The 25,187-nt window shown below is 26.9% G+C and overlaps 1 protein-coding gene across 10 annotated transcripts in view; it reads right to left on the bottom strand.

Annotated features, from left to right (window-relative positions):
* Positions 1 to 25,187, bottom strand: part of LOC107456224 (cAMP-dependent protein kinase catalytic subunit 1) — a 428,744-nt gene that overhangs the window by 277,870 nt on the left and 125,687 nt on the right. The window contains exon 1 of one of the 10 annotated variants that reach the window (XM_016074043.3): positions 8,892 to 9,045. The exons of the other annotated variants lie outside the window; for them this stretch is intronic. The gene's annotated coding sequence lies outside the window, so the exon portion shown is untranslated. Of the gene's footprint in view, positions 1 to 8,891; positions 9,046 to 25,187 lie in introns of those variants that run through there. 10 annotated transcript variants of the gene reach the window in all.

Raw genomic sequence — 25,187 nt, forward strand, 5'->3', positions numbered from 1 at the left:
TTTTTTTTCTTTCTACAAAAAACGTAAAATGCGGGAAATTCCGTAAATTAAAAACTTACAATCCGGGTAAAATTAACATTGGAGGTATACGGAAAAACTGGGTCCTGATGAAAAAAACGTAAAATGCGGGAAAAACGTAAATTCGGGGGACGTAAAATCGAGGTTTCACTGTATAGATATATATTAAGAAAAACAATAAGTATCATTTATTGCGCATAAGCTGCAAGTAAACAGAACTTATTAGTTCGAAATGAAGATAAAATAAAGGAAAATTACAGACATGCGAAAAAAAGGGTGGGGGAAGAAAAAAATAATAAAAAATAACAAACAACTGGAAAAAAAAGATAAAATTTGTTTAAAAAATCCGGAAAATAAAATATATAATCTTTTCATCAGCCCACGCGATTATATTCGCAAAAACAAATCGATAAACTCTTTCAAAATTTGATAATAAACAATGGATACCCAACTAAAGTAATACAATTCCATATAAAATCATTGAATTAATCGTATATTTGTGTGGATATATTTATTAAAAATTTTCTTTGTTAATTTATATAATTTTCCCATGTGCAAATCCATTTCGGGCAAATCCGTGGCTAAAATTATCTACCAAAAAATTTTTCTTTGTTAATTTATATAATTTCTCCATGTAAAAATCCATTTCGGGCATATCCGTGGCAAAAATTATGGGCAAAACAAGCAATACATGTTTCTCTTTTCTATTTTATATTTTTTTCTTAAATAAATATTTATTTTCTAAAATTATTTATGGTCAACTTCTTTAAATTATCCAGTATAATATTACCTTGCGCACATCCATTTCGGGCCCATCCTTGGTAACTAACAAATCAAACGCACTTCAGCAATGCAGTAAGAACGGCACTTTAAAACAAAACTACTCTAGTTACTCTTAATTTGAACTTTTGTTTTCATATTTTGCAATCTGGCAATCTTGTTACGAAAATATTTTTTAAATCATTCTTGAAAAATTTCCCGTATGTAAGTACATTTGATTTCACTACTCGCTTTATAGATGAAACTTATATTTTATCTATGCTTTATTCTGTTTTTTCTTTTTCTTTTATTTCTTTTTCTGTTTTTACATGTTATTTTTACTTTTTGTGTTCTATTTATTTGTTGTAATTTTTGTAGAAAATTTTTTACCATTCTACAATAACAAAGTGAGATGTACAAGACTCCTGTGAGGACAGGAAATTTCTTTCTTATCTATCCCTTTCTTTATTCCATAGAAGTAAGGTGTGTTGGACGTTCATTTTTGCAGAACATTTGATTTTTGAGAGTTTGCGAAGAATGATAAATTGTTGGAAACGAAAACGCTTTTCTTTGAGTGAAAAGCTTAACATTTTATGAGAGTTAGACAAAAACGTTGCACGAGAAAACGCATTGGCAGATATTTCCACATCAACTTTAACTACAACAAACAGAAATTAAAAAGGCTTCTGAAGAATGTAATGAAAAATCGTTGAAAGTAAGAAAGTCGTTGAAAGCTACCCCTCTTTCTGTTCTTGAGTATGATCTAATGGAATGCTTCAACATCGTTCGCACCAAGAATATAGCCGTCTTTGATCAAAGAAAAACCTCTTCAACTAGCTGAAAAGCATAATGTATAAGTCTTTTCTGCATCCAACAGTTTCAAAGAAAGATACGAAATAGTCCAAAAGAGAGTGTGCGGAGAAAAGGTAGATGTAAATGAAAATTTAGTTAAAGATTGGAAAGAAAAGCTGCTCAACCTGATTGAAGGATATTCACCATTCAACAATTATAACGCAGATGAAACAGGGTTGTTTTGCGACTTACAACCCGACAAAACACTCTGTTACAGAAATGAAAAATGCTTAGACGAAAAAAAAAAGCAAAATGAGGATTACGGTTTTGCTGATGGAACAGACAAGTTAAAGCCATTTGTGATAGGAAAAGGAGCAAAGCCGAGATGTTTTAAAAATGTAAGGACTTTACCACAAAGTAAGCAGCAAACAAAATATCATGGATGACTTCCTCTTTATTTACAGATTTTTTGACGTCGTTAGATTAGTCTTTGAAGATACAAGAGAAAAATTCTTTCGTTTATTGATTAATGTCCTGTGGACAGTGAAAACATAAGTCGTGTTTTTCCCTGCAAATTGCACAAGTGTGCTTCAGCCTCTAGACCTTGGTATCATTCGTTCCGTAAAAATTAATTACAGAAAGTTGCTTATGAGGAAAATTATAGCATCGTTAGAGAAAAATGGGCGGATTAGATACAGAGTCACTGTTTTGGACGCGTTATTCTTTTAAGACAATCTTAGAACCAAATTTCGAAAAATGCAATAGAAAAATGCTTTCAGAAAGCGTTATTTCCAGGGATAAGAGCGGAAAAGGACAAAGTCCACTTTTCATTCGTTACTTCAGAGGAAGTCATATGGAAAGAAATTGCTCCTGGAATAGATTTTAATGATTACGTGACATGTGATGACGGACTAAGGACGATCGATCTATGAAACTGAAGTTAATGAAGTAGATTCATCGGAAACCGTGAAAGGCGATGCTAACATGGAAGTCGATGATAATGAGTCTCCAGTGAAAACTGACACTTTTTCTAATGCTTTGCACGGTTCGGAAACAGTGAAAACATACCTAATGCAGCAAGATGTAAATGATGGAGTATTGTCTTCTCTTCATGACTATGAAAAGGAACATTTTAAAGTAAGAAATCAAGAAAATACTTTCACGAAATACTTTCAAGGAAATACACTCATGAAATACTTTAAAGTTTCAAATTAATCAGCGTGTAATCATTCGCTGTATTTTAAGTTTATGAATAAAAAGCGTAAGACTTATATTTATTTTGTGTATTTGCTTATTAGAGATGTTGTGGTATTCTATAAGCTAAGAATATTTTTTTATTTTGCTCCCGATATTACGATTTATCCCCGATTTAACGAATAATATTTTCGGTACCTATGAATTCGTTAAATTGGGGTCCGACTGTAGTTTATTCTACAAAAGTTTTAAATTTACTCCAGTGAAATATATTCGGAGTTACTTTTTTAACAGTAGCGTTCATTTAAACTTGGTATGCGCATTTTTAATAGGTAAAAATATAATTATTTAAAAAGTCCAGAAAAATATTCAACACATCTTGTAGAAATAAGAAATATAAAATAAAATGACAATTCATATGCTTTCAATAATGAACTGAATTCAAAATTAGAAAAGAGTTTTCTTTACAAGAATATTTCATCATTTTTTATGATTGAGCTTTTGAGAATATTTTTTTCTAAAATATTATTCTACGAAATATCATTAATGACCCAATTAAGCTCTCTTCAGAAATTTTCTAGATGAGAAAAACATTAATTAGAAATGGCTACTGTTTTCACATTCAGAAATACGTGGAAATATGATTTCAAATTCTTCGGGTTTATTTGCATTGCTGAAAGTTATCAAATTAAAAATTATTTGAGTTCATATTAGAGATATATTAATATTAAATGATTTTAAGTTATTTTACCAAAAAATATGAATAAAAAGTATTTTAATAAGAATAGAACATTCGAATACTTGTGCATTTATTTTCAAGGAAGCATTAATATTTTATTTTTAATGAGAGTTTAATTACTTTTTTTCACTCGTACTCTTTATATTACATTATAACTGACTATTTGTTTATAAAACAGTGAACTATTTTTCGAATCACTCATAAGAGGTAATTAGTTTAAAATATTTTTTCAATCGATGAAGTTGATGTTTTTCGATAGCGGGGTTGGATTTTTCTTAATAAATAATATATATAATTCCTATAATACAATGATTTATAACAATTCATCGTTTTTAAGTTTCAAATGAGAGATAAAAATGATTAATCTTATAATGTGATAGCTTAATGAATGACAAGGGAGATGGGGAAAAACGAAACATTTTTATGAACTAAAAACATGTTGAATTCATACTTTTGAGAGATCGAAACTAATTTCGTAACGTTTCTATGTGACAAATTAGACTTTTACTAGAACATATAAAATTAACTTAAAAAGTCAAATTAGCAAATTACATACATTGAACTTTAATAGATACATTTGTTATTTACTTAAACCTTTTATATCAAAATCAAATTTTAATTAAATAATTTTGTCTTTTAAAATTACTAATAATTACCGTGACAATTAGTGCATGCAATGCTTTTTAAAATTCGATTGAGAAAAGGTTATCGATATTCCAGTTTAACAAGGTTATAAATACTCAAAGAACAGAATGGTTTCCATTGTGTTGGAGTATAATAAAGTAAGATTCAGTGTGTGAAGCTGAGATAAAATAGTCAAAAAGTACCAACAACATCGTATACGTCAAAATACAGAAGGATATATCTTCGGCATTAGTGACAGTCATTCTTTTTCTTAGAATTGAGGAAGGACTGCTGAAAATTATTCGAAAATTATTTTCTTCTTTAATTAATTTATGCTTTATGCATTGTTTTATATTTTTTTTGCAGTCTAAAACTAATTTTCCCTACTTAAATTTTCTTTTATAGATTTTGTTCCTATGTCACGCTTGATTTAGTAATAAGAGTTTCACCCATTAAATACTTAGTCTTCGTGGCTAATAACTTTATATTTTATTGTAGTCTAAAATTAATTTTACCTAGTTATAAATTTTCTTTTATAAATGTTGTTTCCATATAGCTTTTGATTTAGTGATAAAAGTTTCACACATTGCATTGCAGTCTTTGTGGCTAATAACTTTATATTTTAATGCAGTCAGAAATTAATTTTATTTAATTATATATTTTCTTTTATAGAATTTGTTCCTATATAGCGTTTGATTTACCAATAAAAGTTTACGTACAAAGATATGATAATTTATTTGCTTTAAAAATTAAAAGAATCAGATTAAAATTTTAAAAATTATAGGATTTTTTATTGTTATTTAAAAAAAATTTAAAGTGCCAAGCAAAATATTTTAATATATTTTCTTGCTGAAATTTTTCTATTAGTAAGAAGGAGCTATATTAGAAACGTTTCTTAAGAATGTTTGGAAAATGAGCTACTACAATACTTAGCTCTATTTATTTATATGTAAACAAGGAACATTGTAAATATGACATATGCTTCTGGAATAGGATATAATGATCTTTTATCAGAAATCTCACCTGTTGAGATGAATGTCAACAGGTGCATTCTTAAAATAGCGTTCTCTCTTCAGCCTTTCATAACCTTTTCAGCCTTCACAGCAAGAAATTTAGCCCGAATATATTCAGAATATTATTCTCCACAATAGAATGTTTTTGGATTTAAAGGAATAAAATTTATGTTTTAAACTAAACGTGAAAGGTATTGGTGATTTTTCATTTACTAAAAATTTAACAATCCCCAAAAATACATAAATATTTCTTTATGCATTTAAAGAAAGATACAATTTTAAAATGAAGCAATCAAATCTTTAAAATGTATACATAAGACTTTATTCAGTTATACTTTTATGAAGGTATCCGCTTTCATTACTTAATGAGAATTAAAATTAAGCTCATGACATATTGGGTTTAGTTAAAAATGTTAAAAATTAACTGATTTGCGAAAAAAAGTATACTCATAAAAATATGAAACATTTGAACTTTTACTTTTAAATTTTATTAAGAAAATGTTAAAATAATTTTAATTTAGTGAAATATATTGTAAAAGTATTATCTGTTACTCTTGTGCACTGTAAAAAAATATTAAAAATTGTTAAAAATATTCTAAAACTTAGTTTAATATCTTCTCAGTTCATAATTTTTTAACTAACTTAACTAATTCTCTAACTTAAAACTACGTCTTTTGAAAATAAAATTAACTGTAATCTTACACAGACTCTTTGTAAAGATATAAATAAAATAATTTTATAATTTAAAATACTATTTTAAATGTATTAAATTATCATATTAAAGGTTTTTTTTTACTTGAATTGAATTCCTTTTAAATGTGTTTACATTAAATAATAACTTTATGTGTAAAAATTCCATATTTCCATCCATTATTCCAAAAAATTCCATCCATTTGTATAAAAATTCCATAGTGATAAATTATTCTTATGAATTTAGTGGTTTTTCAAGTTTATGTAAATGCTCTAAAATACCTTACCATGTTCACCTCAATTGCATGTACAAAAATGAAAGCTTTATTTTGATTACAAAACTTGTCTTAAAATGTGTCTTAAAACTCTATTACAACAATATCTTAAAACTTTCCAATTAATACAATCATCATAATTGTTCACAGAGAAAAAGATCTAGCAAAATTACCTTATTGTACGGTCAAGACATTTTTGATAAAGAAAGCAAACATAATTCTAGTTAATAGGAACCAAAATATATGGTATTTAAACCATTTATTTAGTAATATTTCAAATGGGAACGGTTTGCAAGAAAAATTGTGATTTTCAATGTGAAATTGTGAAGTTCCTATTTCCCCAAATTTAGTAAAGAATACAAAACTGAAAAGTAAATTTAAGTGAATAAATGGTTTTTATAAGGTAAATAAAGGCATCATGACAAAATTACTAAATTTTTCCAAACTTTATCACATATTATAAAACCATATTTAATTGTTAATTTTACCAAAATCTTTCAAAAATGCATCAGAAGAATTATCGAGGTTTTTGGTGTTCCCATAGAGTCAGAAACACGCTAAATTCTAACATATTCTGGTAGTTTTAATTCATTGTTTTTTTAGCGTAGTTATCAGATTTAATTGTTCTCGCTTATTTCATAAAAAAATGAATGGAGTCCCCTTTTTTATACATAATCTTAAATGTTTCTTACAGTAGTTTATTTTTATTTGTTTAGTTATATTTGCAACTCATTACAGCTATTACAACAGTTTGCACAGTTGCTAATTATTACAGTATTTTTAAAGTTATTACAGTATTATGCTAGATATTATAGTAGTTTGCAGATTTCAAAAACTCCTTACAATGTTTAAAAAGCATACTTTGACTTTTTTAAAAAGTGTACAATGTATTATAGTTTTTACCAACAGTGAGAAATAATCTCAGTTTCTCCGTATTACGTTTCATAAGAAGACGGTGGTATTGAAAACGTTACGCATTCGTTAAAGTTTCAATCAGCGATACGTGAACTTTTATTGATTTAAAGTTAAGAAATATTTATATTATTATTACATCTTTACCATATTCTGGAAGTTCAACTATACTATTTTTCTCAGTGTATATACATATTAGTAAAATAATTTTCAGTAACTTAGTTTGAAAACAATTTGCAACCCGAATTGTGGAAAGGTTAAGCTTTTTATGATATTATTAATTATTTTCAAAGATTTAAAGTTTTATTACATTTTGTTATTTAAATATCAAAACTTGTCTTTTTTTACTCAAATTAGTTTTCATAGACTAAACGTAAAAAAGTTGTTTTATTTTGTGATTATGATTGTGTAAAAATACTTTTAAAATAACGGTAATTTAGGAAATGTTATTATATATGCATAAAAAACATTAATACATTTATATATTGTTTGAGTATTATTCGATGGAGTATTGTTTGATTGACTCAAACAATAATTAAAGATTTGAACATTGCAAAAATGATTAAGGATTTAAATTCATTTCATTAAAAGAAAATAATATTTTAAATTTAATTTTTAAAATAAACATTATTCCCCTACATATTTTATTTTGACACAAACGAGAATTTTCATTAGAATACAGTTTTTGCTAATGCAATAAAGAACAGCGTTTCATGAAATTATATTGAAACTTTTCAATTACCATATTTTTAAATGCAGTTCTTATTTGAAATTCTTTAATTAAAATAACTCCTTGCAATTTTATATTTTTATATTGCAAAATTTTATTTTCCTAGTTTTTTTAGAATAGTCAAAGTTCATATTGCCTTATTTATTATTTACAATATATTATTATCTATTCTCCCTGAAACATTTAACCATGTATGAAACAAGTCGTTTGAGACAAGTAGGAGTAAAAAGAAACTAAGACGAAAAATAGTATGAATCTCTTTAAGTTAGAATAAATTCTTCTAGTAAAACAAAATTTTTAAAAATTGATTTCAACAAAACCTAACTTCTAATTTATTCAAGCTCTCTCTATAAAACAGTTACAGGGATCAAAAATATATATTCAAATAAAATACAAAACATTACTAAATAACATGTTTTCAGCAAATAAATTTGATTGATTGTGCTCAAGGTGTTTCTTAAATTATGAAGAAACGTTTAGGTTCTTAAAACTACTTTAATCTTAAACAATATTTTTATCCAAATTAAATAAAAAATATTACTAAATAACATATTTTTCAACAATTAAATCTAGTTGATTGTGCTCAAGGTGTATCTTAAATAACAAAATCTATATAAAAGTCATTAAAAAGAAACGTTTAAAGTTCGTAAAGCTACTTTTATCATAAACACTCTTTCTAACTTTCACTTGTTGGAAAATTTATCGATTATATTCCCACGGTTCTATAATAGAATATTTTATATAAAAATAAGTTTTATGAAACGATTAGTTATTATAAACATCATTTGAGTCTTTCAAATAGGAAATATTTAGAATTCCCTCAGTGGGTCAATAAAATTTGGATCAAATAAAATTTGTAGATACTTTTTTAATAATTTGAAATCTAACGATTTTCTTAACTTTCACTATAACCGAGTAAGAATATTTTTATTCTTTTTTTGGAAAAGTGAAGTTTGTTTTACTGCAATACCTTCTACCCTCAGCAACAAAACAAAAGCACATGTGTTTCGTTCTTCGATTCCTTCTACCTGTTAATGATTCTGTGAACAATGCAGAATGCGCGAATCTATTCCTATGAAGATCGATAAAAACAAAAGGGAAAAACTGAAGTAAACGAATTTAAAAATCTGAATAAAGCTACTGACCTTTATCAAATTTTGATGAGGATCTCTCAAGCTTAGTTGAAACTCAGAATTAATTCAAAGTGATGAGATTGAAGATGAAAAGAGAAAAAGTGAGAATCGAAGATGCGTCTGCGTCCTTCTAGATTCGGAAGCTTTGTATGGGGATGCTTTCAGATGAGCAGGAGTTAGGGTGATGTGGGAGGTTGGTCACGTGAATGAGCATGTTGGATAGGATCGCATTCGTAAAAGTGGGGGTGGAACAAAGAACCTGTAAAATTCTCATCTATCCCATGAAGGGTTAATTTTGTTTTTGTTCACTGATGGAATGGGGAATTAAAAAGCGTTGGAAAAACTAGATCGTTTTAAGGAATCCAACTAGTTTCGACAACATTTTCTTTAAATATTAATATAAATTTCTTTAAAAGAAACTAGTTTGTTTGTTTCATGTGTAAAAACGTTTTAAACTAACAACAAAATCATTGTTATTTTTTTAAATAGCCATTTTTAGATAAAATCAAAGCATTTTTTTTGCCAATTTTATCGATTCAACAACACTTTTCAAAAACACTGATAGAATGGAGGATTCAATAGCGTTGGAAAAACTAGATCGCTTAAAGGAATCCGACTAATTTCGGCAACATTATGTTTAAATACTAGTATAATTTTTTTTTAAGAAATAGTTTATTTATTTCGCGTGTACAAACTTTTTAAACTAACAAAAAATTATTGTTATTTATTTTAAATAGCCATTTTTAGGTAAAAATAAAGCATATTTTTGTCAAATCTATCGATTCAACAACACTGACTTTCAAAACACTGATAAAAGGTAGGATTATATTGCGTTGAACAAACTAGATTGTTTAAAAGAATCCGACTAGTTTCGGCAGCATTTTCTTTAAATATTAATATAATTTTTTTTAAAAAAACTAGTTTATTTATTTCGCGTGTAAAAACTTTTTAAACTAACAAAAATTATTGTTATTTATTTTAAATAGCCGTTTTTAGTTAAAAATAAAGCATTTTTTTGCGTATAGTAAAACATAAACTAAGTAAAAAATTTCTACCGCCTAAAACAAAAATCCTTTAAGGATTTTATTTCGAAAGTTAGAAGGCTATTTGAACTATTATCTTAAAAGCAAGTGCATATACTACTGAGTTAGGAATCAGTGCAGTTAAAAATTAAAATTTTTAAAAATTTCCGCATTTGTCTTCGTGAAAAAACATGCATAAAAATGAAATTCTACTTTTTCTCTTAGTCTGTAGTTCAAAACATGTGTGCTATAATTATAAACTCAAATGAAAAAATTTGAAACATTTATTTTGAAACATGAGATATCGCGTTTAAAGTGGTGTAAAAATCTAGTTTTGAGATAAAAGCATTTAAATTTTAAAAATCATCAGTCTACACTGTTATCACCTTTAACAAAAACTATTATAACTTTGTAAATAATTTGAGTACAAGCAAAAGTAAAATATTTTTAGAAAGCTAAATTAAGTTAATAATAAATTCAATTTCGAAAATTTTGCCCAAAATCATGTTTTTGCACTAACCTTAAAACAGAATAGCTGAAATCATAAAACAAGTTCATTTTTAATTGCAAAATTTTAAAATAGATATTGTATTTCACTTCTAAGTAAAATTTTTCCTTGAATTTTTAACTTTCCCAATAACCCTTAATGGGCTAACTATTTGAAAACTTAATTAAGTAATTTTAGTAAATATTGAGTTTGAAATTTTTAAAATAAAATTTATCATTAGTGATGCATAGTAAATTCCAAGTGATTTTGAAATACCCTTTTCCCCAAATATTGTTAAAAATTGTACAAATAAGATTTTATGCCTATTTGAAAGTTAAATGATATAAATGTAAACATTACGTATTAAGTAATTTTGATATTAGAAATAGATTTAGCTACGAAGGTTTGTTAAAAGATTACAGTTTCATATTGAAATTAGAAAAAATAGTGATTAAGTTTCCCAAAAGTGTCAAACGTCATTCGTGGATTTTTTTTAAAGAGGTTGTGCACTCGTCAATTCGAGAATAAAAATTTAGTTCAATAAAACGTGAAAATCAACGCGATTGTGAATTTGTAAAACCAAAGATAAATGTATTAATTTCTAATTAATAATCCCTGTCTAGTTTAAGAAAACTCGCAGTTTGAAATCTCCTATACAATCCTTTGACAATCGAAAAAAAATTAGTTTTGTTGTGGGAGCGGTAAAAATGGTTCGAAGATTGTACTTTTACTTTTAATAAAGAAAATCAGCTTGCACTAAATTGGTTTCTTAATATAGGACAAAATCTGCAAAATATCCTTAAAAAGTCTAAAAACAATCTTTTTTTAAAAAAATAAATAATCTTGTGTCATTTTACGAGTCTCGTTGGTTATTCGGAGAAAAAGTTTTAGTGAAATTTCCATACTGTATAGTAATAACATTTCTGATAAAAGAACAATTCTGATTAATAAAATCAACATTCATTCGGTAGTTTTTCGGTCATATAGTAATGGTTTATTGAAAATTCTGGTTTTCAAAATTGTAGTTTTTATTAGCATACTAGTAAAAAATGCAAAACTGAAAAGTTAATTTAACAAAGTAAATGGTTTTAATGTATCATGAAAAAATTACCAAATTTTACCACATTTATCAAATTGTATCACTTACTTTAAATTCATATTTTATTGTTAATTTTACCAAAATCATTAGAAAAGTGTTTCGATAAAAATTACCAAGATTTCAGGTGTTCCCTTAGAGCTAGAAACACGGTAAATTTTACCAAATTTTAACAGTTTTTCCATCTTTTTTTCTCAATGTAAAATAATTTAAAGTATCTACTTATATTTTTTCAGAAGAGAACAAGCTCGTACAAAATTGGTTTCAATATATATGGAATATTATTGGTATAAATCTTTTTCAAAATGCTTAAAAATTATTATTTTTATTTTGAATCATAATAACAAACGAATTCGCTGCAATTTTAAAACAATGCCAAGTCAAACCACATTATCATGCTAATTAAACCATCTGAAACCTGATTGTATATTAATTAGAATGAAATTATATGGAAGCATAATTCTCAATTGCACCTTTTAATGTAGCAGAGAATTTACATTATATTATACTTTACGCTACCGATTTGATGGTTTTTGATAAGAACTGATTTTTCTGAGAATATTATGTTTATGCAAATAAATTATTCTTATAGATTTAAGAAGCCAAAAAAATATTTTTGTTTATTCAGAATTTCTCGAAGTAACAAATTTTATTTCTCAAAAAGAGAAATTTTTTGAACTTTGGGAGATAAATTAGTAAAAACAATTTTAGAAAGTTTAAAAACAGGCTACAATTTATATCAAAAATTAATTTTGCTAAAGAAATACTTTTACTGTTTTGAGCATTTGATTTTACTTCTTTAAATTAAAGCCAATTATGTATCTCATTTGCTCTACTTTTTTTTTTTTTTTTGGAAAATATTGAAAAGAATTTTTAAGAACTGTAAAAATAATCTTTTATTTATTAAAAATTGATTATACTACAATTCTAGAAACTTCAAATTTTTGTTTGGATTGGAAAATTAAAATTGAGCGAAATTAGATTACAATGGAGTGAGACATATAGCTCAAAACAATAGCATTGATTATACATCTTTACACTGATGAAAAAAACTTGCTTAAAACTACCAGAATATGGTAAAATTAACCGTATTTCTAGCTCCATAGGAACATCAAAATGCTTGGTAATTTTTACTGAAGTACTACGATAATGGTTTTGATAAATTTAACAATAAATAATATGTGAGAAAATTTGGAAATTGTGTTGAAATTTAATAATTTTATCATGATGCCTTAGAGCAGGGCATAAAAGCCATTTGTTTGGTTAAATTTGCTCCTCAGTTTTTGTATTTTTTACTAAATATGTGTTAATAAAGTTATATTTTGAAAACCAGAATTTCCGGTAAACCGTCACCATATGAACGGAAAATTTACTAATTGAAAGGTCTAAATACCGTATATTTTGATTTTATTAATCGGAATTGCGCTTCTTTTTTAATCCAAAATGTTATTCCCATACAGTAAGGTAATTTTACCAGAATTCTTATCTCTGTGCACGTAAAAATTTAAATTTATTACTATCATTGAAACTTTCTCAAAATATGTTGTTGTTGCTTATGCCCCCTTGACCAACAGAAGCATTAAATCGAGTCCATGAACTCATCCAAAAAGCTCCCAAAGCTATGTACTATTGCAGCAGGGTTGGAGACCAGGTGTCTCTTCTGGCAGCCAATACACGATAGGATGTGGGCAGGAGCAGACTGGTTCACATTGCACTTAGGGCAGGGTGGATAGACGTTAAGGCCCGCAACGTGACGTTGGGATCGAGTGTGTCCGCTTCTAAGTCTGGCAAGCGCCGTTTGGACACGCCTATTGCTTGCCCAGATCAGAGCAAGACCAGGTCGGCCTCCCCCATACCAATCATGCACAGGAGATTTTTTCCAACAGGAACCAATATCTTGCCTAGTCCGGGATGTTATTTCTGAGAAAGTAAGAAGGTCATCGCCAGCAGTATCTCTATGGCTGCCCTCAAGGGGGAGACCGTCTGCAATTTCATTCCCGTAGACATTCACGTGCGATGGTACTCACTGAAAGAAAATCCTAATGTCGTGACTCAAGCAATTTAGAAGCTGGACAATGTTTAGTGTCGTTCTGTCACCATGCCTCCACCATTCAGACAGGTGCTGTATGGAGCTACGACTGTCACTCAGAATCCATACATCTGAATCGACATTGTCAGCAATGCAAAAATTCACAGCTTCCTCTATGGCTATTAGCTCTGACCTAAAAACCGAGCAAAAATCAAGATTTTTGATACAGATCTTGATGCCAGTCCCCTTTAAGATGAAAATTCCTCTACCCGATATAGCACCAGCACCCATGCTACCGTCAGTGTAGATCTGTAAAGCATCATTTGGAATTTTATGAATAGTTTCCAGAGCAAGCTGTCTGAGATACTCAGAGTGCTGTAAGCCCTTGTTGGTATAGGAACATAAATCCGTTCTAGGAAAGACGCGTTCGTGGAACGACGTAGCAACATCCATGCAACCCGTCAAAGAGACATATTCTACTCTATTGTGTAGCCAACCCTCGCTTTCAGCGCGACTAAACGGGCTCTCTCTCTTAAGGCGACGATTGTTTTTCGTCGCAAATATATGAAAGATTGAAGACTTGAAAAAGAAAAAAATATTTCAAATGAACTTAGAAAAAAATGTGTCAACATTTTACAAAATTTAACCTCGGTACGCGATAATACAGTCCCTGGCCAAATTATTAGACGCACTATAAGATTCTATGTAAAATTTTAATTATCAGGTGATACTATACAGCTATATTGTTTTTACGTTGCTGAAACCGGTTTGCATTTGCTTAGGTTCGTCTGTCAATTAGTTAACATCGTAATGCAGTACGTTAAAAATAAATACAAATAAGAAGTGTATAAAAAATATCACGAATAACAGCCCATTAAATGTGTGTTTAAATATAAAAGTAATGCATACAAAACATGTAATTATTAAAAAACTACAGTGGATCTAATAATTCGGTCTAATTATTATGATATACTAATATAATACCTGATATAATAAATATTCTATATTTATAGAATATGTCATCTAATTTATCCAATCGTCGAATTTATATCATATATCGTCTAATTTAACCAATTGATACATGGACGTAAACAAGGGCAAACCGGTTTAAGTCTCGTAAAAACAATAACGCTGTATAGTATCACCTGATAATAAGGATTTTACATAGACTCTTATAGTGCGTCTAATAATTAGGCCAGGAACTGTATATAACGCGATAAAGAAAAGATACATTATCATAAAACGCAAAAAAAAATCAATGATTTAATTTTAAATACTTTAGGAGATTAACAGTGATTTACAATATTATATTGAATTTAGAGTGTTAAAATTCAATAACACTTTATGTTAATATAAGTGTATATATCAAAGAGATAAAATTTATATTACCATTTGACTACGTGTTAAAACTTATAAAATTATAATCTGAAATGAAGTTTCAAATATAAAGTATATGTAAAGTTAATAATCAGGATAATTTCAAATTTCTCCTTATCACAAATTATAATCATTGAATAAAAACAAGTTTCTTTCTGTAAAACGTCATTCAAATGACAAATTGTGAAAACTACACAATAAATCAAAATTTATTGACATTGTAAAGAATTCCCATTTAAGAATATTTTTCGATAACAAGCGTCTGACATCTGAAACATTAATGGCATTTGTTTAACAACTTCGTAATGTTGCTCTCAGATTGCAAAGAAAAACCTGTAAGAAGAGAAATCGATGGAGAAAGTTAAAAAATATCGCTGCCTTTTTTTAACTGAATATATTTCCATCGTTTAAAATAATGATTTCTATATTTTTTGGGTGTCATTTTTCTATACATTTTCATCAAGGCGTAAAATTTTCCTAGTACTCTTTCAACTTATACTTTTAATTTTTTTCACCATCTTTTATTTTCCGATGTAATATTTTTTACTAGGGCGAATATTCTACTTAATGATATTTCTTAGCTAGTGCTTTTTAATGAGTACTGAAAAATTTAATTCTGACTAAATTATTTTTTTCCTTCTTTTAGATTTTTATATCAACATTGACTTAAATAAGCCATTTGCTGAAAATAACTTGAACTCATTTCTTAGCTTTCAGAACTGTTTATTTTTTTAAATATATTATTTTAATATTATTTTTTTAAAATATTTTTCTGATATGACTTAATTTTACTTATGTTATCTTTTTTATTTAAATCAAAGTAATTGTTTATTGAGATATTAAAGAATGAAACGAAAATGTTATGTTATTACAAAGAATTAAATGCTGCATTTTCCAAAGATTTTAATTTGATTTCAAATTCACCGTAACTTTAATTTTTCTGTGGAATAAATTCCCATGATGATTTAATCGTATTTTTATGGGACTTATTTTGCATATTTACTACTTTTATATTTATTATTATTACTCCTTTAAATGATAATAAAAATAAAATGAAAAAATTGCCTCCAAAACTTGTGAAACACCAAGCTATTTTGCAAAATCAACAGAGATTTAATAAAATTTCGTAGAATATTTAGAAATCACAAGAGGGGAAATATTTCGTAATAAAGATGAATAAAATTTCGTAATAAAGATGGAACTTTAAAAAGTAGTAATGGCAATTATGGGGATGCTATCTATTACAAATTATTTTCTGTCTACCTAATTGCAGAAAGCTTTTGCAATCGAAAGATAAAAACTCATTAACGAAAATAGTTGCTCAGTTACTTAAATTTGCAACAATAATTTAGATTTTAAAATTTGATTGTTAAACTTTATGCAATTACATTTATTGAATCTCATTTCATTGTCTGGTAAAATGAAAGTAATAATTAAATTTCAATGAAATATTTTATTACTTATTTAAATACTGATGCGACTGATAGTAACCCCTGGTTGAATGGGAAGTGGGATGTATGGAGGAACAATTTTTATGGTATATATACACACACACACACACACATATACATATATATATATATATATATATATATGTATATGTGTGTGTGTGTGTGTGTATATATACCATAAAAATTGTTCCTCCATACATCCCACTTCCCATTCAACCAGGGGTTACTATCAGTCGCATCAGTATTTAAATAAGTAATAAAATATTTCATTGAAATTTAATTATTACTTTCATTTTACCAGACAATGAAATGAGATTCAATAAATGTAATTGCATAAAGTTTAACAATCAAATTTTAAAATCTAAATTATTGTTGCAAATTTAAGTAACTGAGCAACTATTTTCGTTAATGAGTTTTTATCTTTCGATTGCAAAAGCTTTCTGCAATTAGGTAGACAGAAAATAATTTGTAATAGATAGCATCCCCATAATTGCCATTACTACTTTTTAAAGTTCCATCTTTATTACGAAATTTTATTCATCTTTATTACGAAATATTTCCCCTCTTGTGATTTCTAAATATTCTACGAAATTTTATTAAATCTCTGTTGATTTTGCAAAATAGCTTGGTGTTTCACAAGTTTTGGAGGCAATTTTTTCATTTTATTTTTATTATCATTTAAAGGAGTAATAATAATAAATATAAAAGTAGTAAATATGCAAAATAAGTCCCATAAAAATACCATTAAATCATCATGGGAATTTATTCCACAGAAAAATTAAAGTTACGGTGAATTTGAAATCAAATTAAAATCTTTGGAAAATGCAGCATTTAATTCTTTGTAATAACATAACATTTTCGTTTCATTCTTTAATATCTCAATAAACAATTACTTTGATTTAAATAAAAAAGATAACATAAGTAAAATTAAGTCATATCAGAAAAATATTTTAAAAAAATAATATTAAAATAATATATTTAAAAAAATAAACAGTTCTGAAAGCTAAGAAATGAGTTCAAGTTATTTTCAGCAAATGGCTTATTTAAGTCAATGTTGATATAAAAATCTAAAAGAAGGAAAAAAATAATTTAGTCAGAATTAAATTTTTCAGTACTCATTAAAAAGCACTAGTTAAGAANGCAAAAATACACAAAGAACGATGAAGTTAAGTTATAAAAGAAAATTTAATGGCATGTGATTACAATAAGTGTTCAAAACAGTGGCCTATTAACCGTATCTGGTGAAAATAATCAATGCACGATATTTTTCACCGTTAATATTTAAAATATAATCTTCTTGCGGTTATTTGATTGTTTTGGTTGAATATGGTGTTATAAAAATTAAGTAAATTGTTATTTAACCATTTTTCCAAGAAATTTCTAAGAATGTGCATATAATTCAGATTGAAGAAAAACCTATTTACTATACACCTACTTTTAGCAAGAGTTTTTAAGTAAAATGTCCTTTTATCAAATTTTAATTTACTCTTAAAGTCCATAAAATTGTATTTCGTTCTGAAAATAAGCATTTGATTTAAGAAACTAAGATTTCGGAAAAAAAAGTTTTTTCTTTCTTCACAAAAATCATTTTTCAAAATACATAATTTTTCTACAATTTCATTATCAGTATTAATTGATTTTTAAGACGTGTTTCATAACTAATTTGTTTTGAGAAAAGGGTGAAATTTTAAAATTTTTCTCATAGAAACCTTTTAAAAAAGTGAAAAAAATGTTGTTTGAGTACACATCTGATTGCCTATTCGATAATATACTGAATTGCAGTTTACATGCATAAAAACAACGTAACAAGTTTAGATTCCTTAAATGCTATGTTGTTTCAAGCGTTAAATCAATTACATACAATATCGGGAACTCATTGGCGCAGGTAAATTACAATTACAGCTTTCTATCCTTGGGATATAGCGAAAGCACATTTAAACGATCTAAACGTATAAAAGAAAAAGAAAGAAAAACATGTGCTTCTTTTATATGGTGTTTTGGCTAATTCTCACTTTGAGGTCTTTTTATTCGATTGAGTTTTTTTTCAATACAAGAGTGACATTTGAAATTAAACTTTTTGAATTCAGTTAATAATTGTAATTCATAATTAAGCAAAGATTTTAATCGTAATTGAGTTAATTTGAAGGAAAACAAACATATAACTTTAATTTTAAAAATTTTATCTTTTCACCCGCAAACTTTTAATTTTTAGGACGATGTATAATTGTTATCTAATGTATTATATTAGTATTTGTGGTGTGCCTGCATTAATATATGTTTTATAAATGAACTAAAACATGTTCATTACTGTCTTAAAATGTTAGAAGAAGTCTTTTGTCTGAAAAAAAACACATTTGTTTTCAATTAAGTGGTTGAGTGAAAATTTTACTTCATAAAATCAGGAAAACAAAAAGAAAAATGTATTAAGTTTTCGGTGAAGGAAAAATAATATAGCATATGCTTTTATATTCAATTTACAAGCTTAAAAACAGAATTGGGGCCGGGGTTGGCAGGGCACTGGAATCAGAACAAAAGCAGAATTTAAAATTGCTAGGTACTGTTTTGTAAATGTAAATAAAAATCTTTATTTTTGATGAAACTATATTTTGTTTACATTTCTTTTATAATCGTTATTAACGTAAGTAAGGACCAAAAACTATTCTTCAAGTCCTGTAGATGTAGATACTACACTCCCAGAAAAATCAGTTTCAAATTAAACCATGATATCGGGGCTTTGAACTCTAATATTTTATAAGCGTGTTTAAATTTAATTATATTCTACGTTTACAAAATGTCCGTTCAAGTTAAATTATAGTATCATTGGAACACTTATGAATTAAATCTTGCGATAACTTGGTACGACTGATTGCAATATACGTTTGTTGCATATTTACCCATGTTATAGTTTAAAATATTACAATAATTCTGAATGTGTACAGTGAGTAACGAGAAAACCAAAAACTGTGTTGAAAAAAACGTGACGCTCTGGCAAATATTAATATTTTTGAAGCAGAAAATTTCAATTTTATGCAATTTCAACACATTACAAGGACCTACAAAATTACGTTATAATATAATATAACATAATTTAACAAAACAGAATTATATGGATATATTACTTTAAATTTAGCTATTTTTTGATTAGTTACTGTTTTGTTATTAATTTTCTTTATCTTCCAAAATTCCAACAAGAATACTTATAGGAAGAGACTTCTTTTTATTTCATTCAATGGAAACAGGGCTCTAGTTTTTAGAATATTGAAGAAAAAAATGTTGCATACATATGATTCTCATTTTTTTGGTATGAAATTCCATAGAGTTTAAAAGAATTACTAAAGGGTATAGATAATTCCATGTATTTTCAATGGCACAAAAGTCAGATGTGGTTATAGTGAGCCAAATACAAACGTAATCATTTGCTAAACATATATATAAAAAAAATTAAACAGTGCACACTCAAATATGATTAGGGACAAAATAAAGAGGAAAAAGTTTAAAAAAAACAAAGAAAAAATGAAAAAAGGAAGAAAAAAACAAAAAAAACAAAAAAAACAAGGGAAGCTATGGGGTTTGCACACCCCGGTAGAATCCTCTATCTATCCCGGTAGACTAATTAAATCACGTGTTCAGCAGGGAGTAAGTAAATGTTATCAGCAGGGCTCTTTCTCTATATTTTTTAAATTTTTATTTAGTTTTTTAAAAAAAAATTGTATAGCTTATATAAAATGACACATTTATATTTTGAACATTAATTTTATTGTTTATAAAACTTTGCTTTAATTCTTTGGGTGCATAAAAATATTTCTTAAATTCATCATACATTTTTTAACTGTTATAGAACATTCTAAGAATTATTTTAGAAGTGAAATTTGGTTTTGACTTTTGTGATTATTAAATTCAGGGATAATTGTATCTTAGATTACGAATGCAATAAATAGTTAATAAATACATAATATTCTATCAATTTATTTTTTTAATTTTTAATGTGTAAGTCACATTTTTCTATACAGTAAGTGAAATATTTCTGAAGAGGCAAAAAAAGCTTAACTAACCAACTATAACTTTTATATAAAATAATGTCGTAAATATTTGATGGAACACATAATATAAGAATATGCCCAATTGCATATTCTATGAATTTCTAAAATAAAAATACTGCAAGTCAAATGCAAGTTGGAAAGATCCTCTAAATCATAAACTGAAGCTGCTAGATCGTCAAATGCTGCAAGTCTAAACTAAAAAGATTTAATTTTTTTGATTTTTTTTAAAAAAAATAATGTAAATATTTAATGAAATACATTCATATAAAATATATGCTCCACTACTTGTTTTATAAAATAGAAAAATAAGTTTTTATTTTCAGATTTTCCATGTGATTATTAAGACACATACTATTGGTAAAATGTTTCTGAAAAAAAAATACATAACTCTATTTTTTTTTAAGAACAATGCTAATAGTTTAAAGAATACGCTGATATAATTAAAATTCCCAGTGCATGTGTTATAAAATGGCAAAAACATTAAAATATAAATTTTTCAAACTGAAAAATGGTGTTCTAAATTGGTATACCAAATATTTGTTATACATGAATTATAAACGTAGTGTAATTTGGATGTTAATTATCACAAAAGAGAAGAAACACGAGAAGAAAAAAAAATACTAAGGATTTAAGTGTATTAAATAGTATTTGAAGTCCTAAAAGATATTATCGAGTATATTCAAGTGCTCCCATGATCTTGTCAAAGTTATTTATATTTTATATATTAATGTTCTACTATAATCTGTTTCTTAAATACCATTTTGTTTGGTAAATAAAATTATTAAGAACAATAGGTTTAAATTTTACTAAAAGTTTTTCTTTTAAATATATTACCCCATATTTATTTAAGTTGATTGGTGGGACACTGAGCAATAATCATTTTCTGTTAAGATGAAGTTTCAAAAAAATAAGATGCTTAAGAAAATAATCTTCCCTAATTTTCTCCAGCTGTTGCTTTCTTTTAAACATAAAAAATATACGAACTGGCGCCATCTGTTAACGCAAGAACTTAACAGTTAATTGAACATTTCTCAGCTTTGGAAAATAGTAATAAGCGTTACAGTTTAATATTTTTATGAAAGAACTTTGAATTCACACAAACTGTAAATATCATTGAAAAAATTTAACATTAAAATCTTACAAGTGAAAAACAATCACCTGTCTACTCTGACAAACTAATATTATCGTATTTATTTTTGTAAATGCAATATTATTAATATTACATTTATATATGAATATTATTACTATAATATTATTTATATATGAATATTAATACGGATATTATTAATATGTGTCATTATTAGCATGGTATATACATTAATATTATTATATTTTAAAAGTTGTAGTAAGCCAATGATAACTTGAAGAAATTATATATTAAATTGCAATCTTTTAAATACGGTTTGCTCCTCTGAATTAAGAAGTTATGTGCATTTGAATGCTTAACAAAAATATTTTTATGTCTTGATAAAAATTTAATTTACTTAATTATTACAATTAGATTTGACGTAACTAAGATATTATTTGCATTTCAATATTTCTAAGAAATAAATTTAATTTTTAATCTATTTAAGATTACGAATTTATGATATTTAGTGAATTTAAGATTTTAAGACTTTACGTTCACATTTTTGAGTTTATGTTAGGTGAAATGATGAGTTTCAAGTTCAAACACGCATTTCTTCCAACATGCGACGACGACAATTTTTTGTGAATGGAAGAAAAAAGTTTATATTTTTGTTTTAAACACTTTCATAGGATTTATTCTCAATGATTGTTTAATATTTTTGTACGGTTATTATAATCACAGGTATTGTTTTAATTCTAGTAAAAATCACGCAAACATTGATGGATTTTGCTTAACACACTGGTACAGTAGGAAAAAAATATGGTCAAAATTACCAGAATATGGTAAAATTTATCGAGTTTTTGGAATGCTGGGTAATTTTTAACGAATCATTTTGGTAAGGATCTCGGTAAAATTGAAAATAAATTATAGTTTTATAATACATATGTGAAAAAATTCGGTAAATGTAGTAAAATTTGGTAATTTTATCATGATACCTTAGGCATATAAGTCATTTATTCGGTTAAATTTACTTTTCAGTTTTGTATTTATCCCTAAATGTGTGATAAAAAGAACTATAATTTTGAAAAACCAGAACTTCTGTTAAACCGTTACCATATGGTCAAAAAAATTATCAAATGAATGGTTTAAATACCGTATAATTTGGTTTTATTTAACCAAAATTATGTTTCTTTTTTTATCTTTTAACCAGAGATGTCATTACTAAGAATTAGAAAAAACACACAGTTATTTTACCATACTTACTGTAGTAAAATACAGCACGGTTATTTTGCCAGAATTTCTTTTTCTCCTTGAAGTTTTTATTATAATCAAAGAATTTTGCGAATACATGATCAAAAATAACGTTAGGAACTGATAACTGAGAAAAAAATGTTTTGAGAGTAACAAAACGGACTATATATGAATTAATGAGGTGCCTATTAAATGAAAAATGCTTGAGACATGATTCATACGTAACCCAAAAATATGAATGAACAATAGTTAGTCAAAATTATAATTTGAAGTAATAGACGGATATGAAGAATTTGAGGGTTAGGAGTAGATATTGAAGAAGTTAACGATTACTTCTAAATATTTTTACGTAAACTGTACGTAGTTTCAATATTTATTTCATCACATAGGATTTATCTGAAAAAAGCATCATAAGATATGAATTTATCATAGTAAATAATTTTGATAAAATACAAAATGAAATGATTATCAATAACAATTATCAGTGAAAATGAAACCAATTGTAACTATTTTTTTATCATCAATGATAAAAGAAAATTGGTGGAAATGATTATTTTTCTATTTTTCATTCCATTTTCAATATTCCCTTGATATGAAATGTTAGATAGACATAATATTCATAAGGTACTCATATTCATAAAGTAATGATAATAAAATAAAATACCACGATTTAAAATAATAAGATAAGATACTCATTAGATAATATAAGTTACATTGCGAAGATCAGAGGGGAGAACGATTGGATCGTCATCTGGTGCATTTTGAGAACTACTAAGTTCTCACAAATCAATAACTTGAAAATTTCTACCTGAGAGTTATTACACTGTGAAGATGGGCCATATTATGGGAAATGGTTCAGGCCCATGCGTAGATGAAAAGAAAGTAAATGTCTAATGTGGGGACTGAGGAGCAATTTTGAGAAAAAAAGTTTTGTTGTTGTTGTTGATACTGATGCCATTTGCCAATATCAGCAAGCCTGTTATGGGGAACCAAGTGATTGTAAAGGCAGAAGGTGCGTTTCTCGTTTTTCAGTGACGCCATTAATGGCTAAGAATACGACTTCAGCCACACACATAACACAGTCAATTTAAAGGGAGGACCCATTCATACTCCATACATTCATCTACAGATCGTAATTTTGTGGACCTGAACCAGAAGACAATCAATTTCCAATTAAGTACCCAAAGAGGTATTGATTTTTATGAGAACTAGGAGGACTTTGTGACACTGACAGATTTAATGTGCACCTGTCACCATTTAATACACTGGGATTCTTCTTCAGGCAGAATTCAAACTCATGATGTCACGAACATGAACCTCTTACCAACCAGGCTATCCTCGTTAGTAGGACCAGTTTTTGTCCAACCTTTTAAACTCTAATCATCAAAAATTGTAAATTTTGTTTTGAAATTTTTAAGGGATGTAAATAAATGCTCGGGACATTCATGTACGATCCAACAATAACAAGCTGATTTTGTTTTTTAATCCTATTAATTAAAAAAAGGACAAAAAGCTTCCATATACCTTGTATTCGTTTATTTCATTACGTTTATCTTATCTGTCTTCTTAAACTATTCTATTAGTTCCTAAGCGAACTTTAAGGGGTTTTCAGTACGATAATGTTTGTAATACATTTCGAAAGACATTGTTAAATTCAAATCTTTATTATTGATTAAACAATAAATGCTCACAAATTATCGATAATAATAAAATACAGAGTCTGTCTGTCTGTGTGGGTGTATTATTACTCCAGAACTGTTAGTTCCATCATCATCATTGAATAGCTGCTGAAGGGGGTAATTTTAGTTCCAAATCTAAAATTCGTTCGAAATTTTTAGTACTGATACATTCATTGCATACCTTTTTCCACCCCCTACTAAGAACGGGTATTCAGCTAATTGCGCATAAAGAGAAACATCAGAAATTATTTAATTGTTTATTCAATTTTAAAAAGATTCTAAAGGTTTGAAATAGTATACGATTGAATTAAACTTGATTATTAACAGAATGAAAAATTTAAAAAAAAATGCGTAACCAGAATTTTTTATTTACCGTTACTTTGATTTGTATTAGTTTATATTTATAAAGAAACCATTCAATGCTTGAAGTGAATGCATTTTTAAAAAATAGCAGTTTATAGTAAATTCATTTATGCAGATTTTACCAAAAAAAAATTCTATTTTATTCTCTTTGTTTTTTGTATGAGCATAATTTTCTATAGAACATCCTTTTTTTAAATAGTATGCTTTTTCATGTCTTAATGATCCTTTGTTGAATTACTTTGGTCAGTTCTCCTATTGTTCAGGGCGGAATATTTGATAAAGCAAATACTAAGTTGTCGTACTAAGTTTTCTAAGTTTTTTTTCTCTGTTAACTAAAGAAAATTCCGCGCGTACACTTTCAAACTACCTATTACATATCCGGAAACAATAATGATATCCAAAAAATAAAAAATTCGCCCTTGGAATATATATATATATATATAT

The sequence above is a fragment of the Parasteatoda tepidariorum genome, chromosome X1 (assembly GCF_043381705.1).
Source record: "Parasteatoda tepidariorum isolate YZ-2023 chromosome X1, CAS_Ptep_4.0, whole genome shotgun sequence".
Taxonomy (NCBI): domain Eukaryota; kingdom Metazoa; phylum Arthropoda; class Arachnida; order Araneae; family Theridiidae; genus Parasteatoda; species Parasteatoda tepidariorum.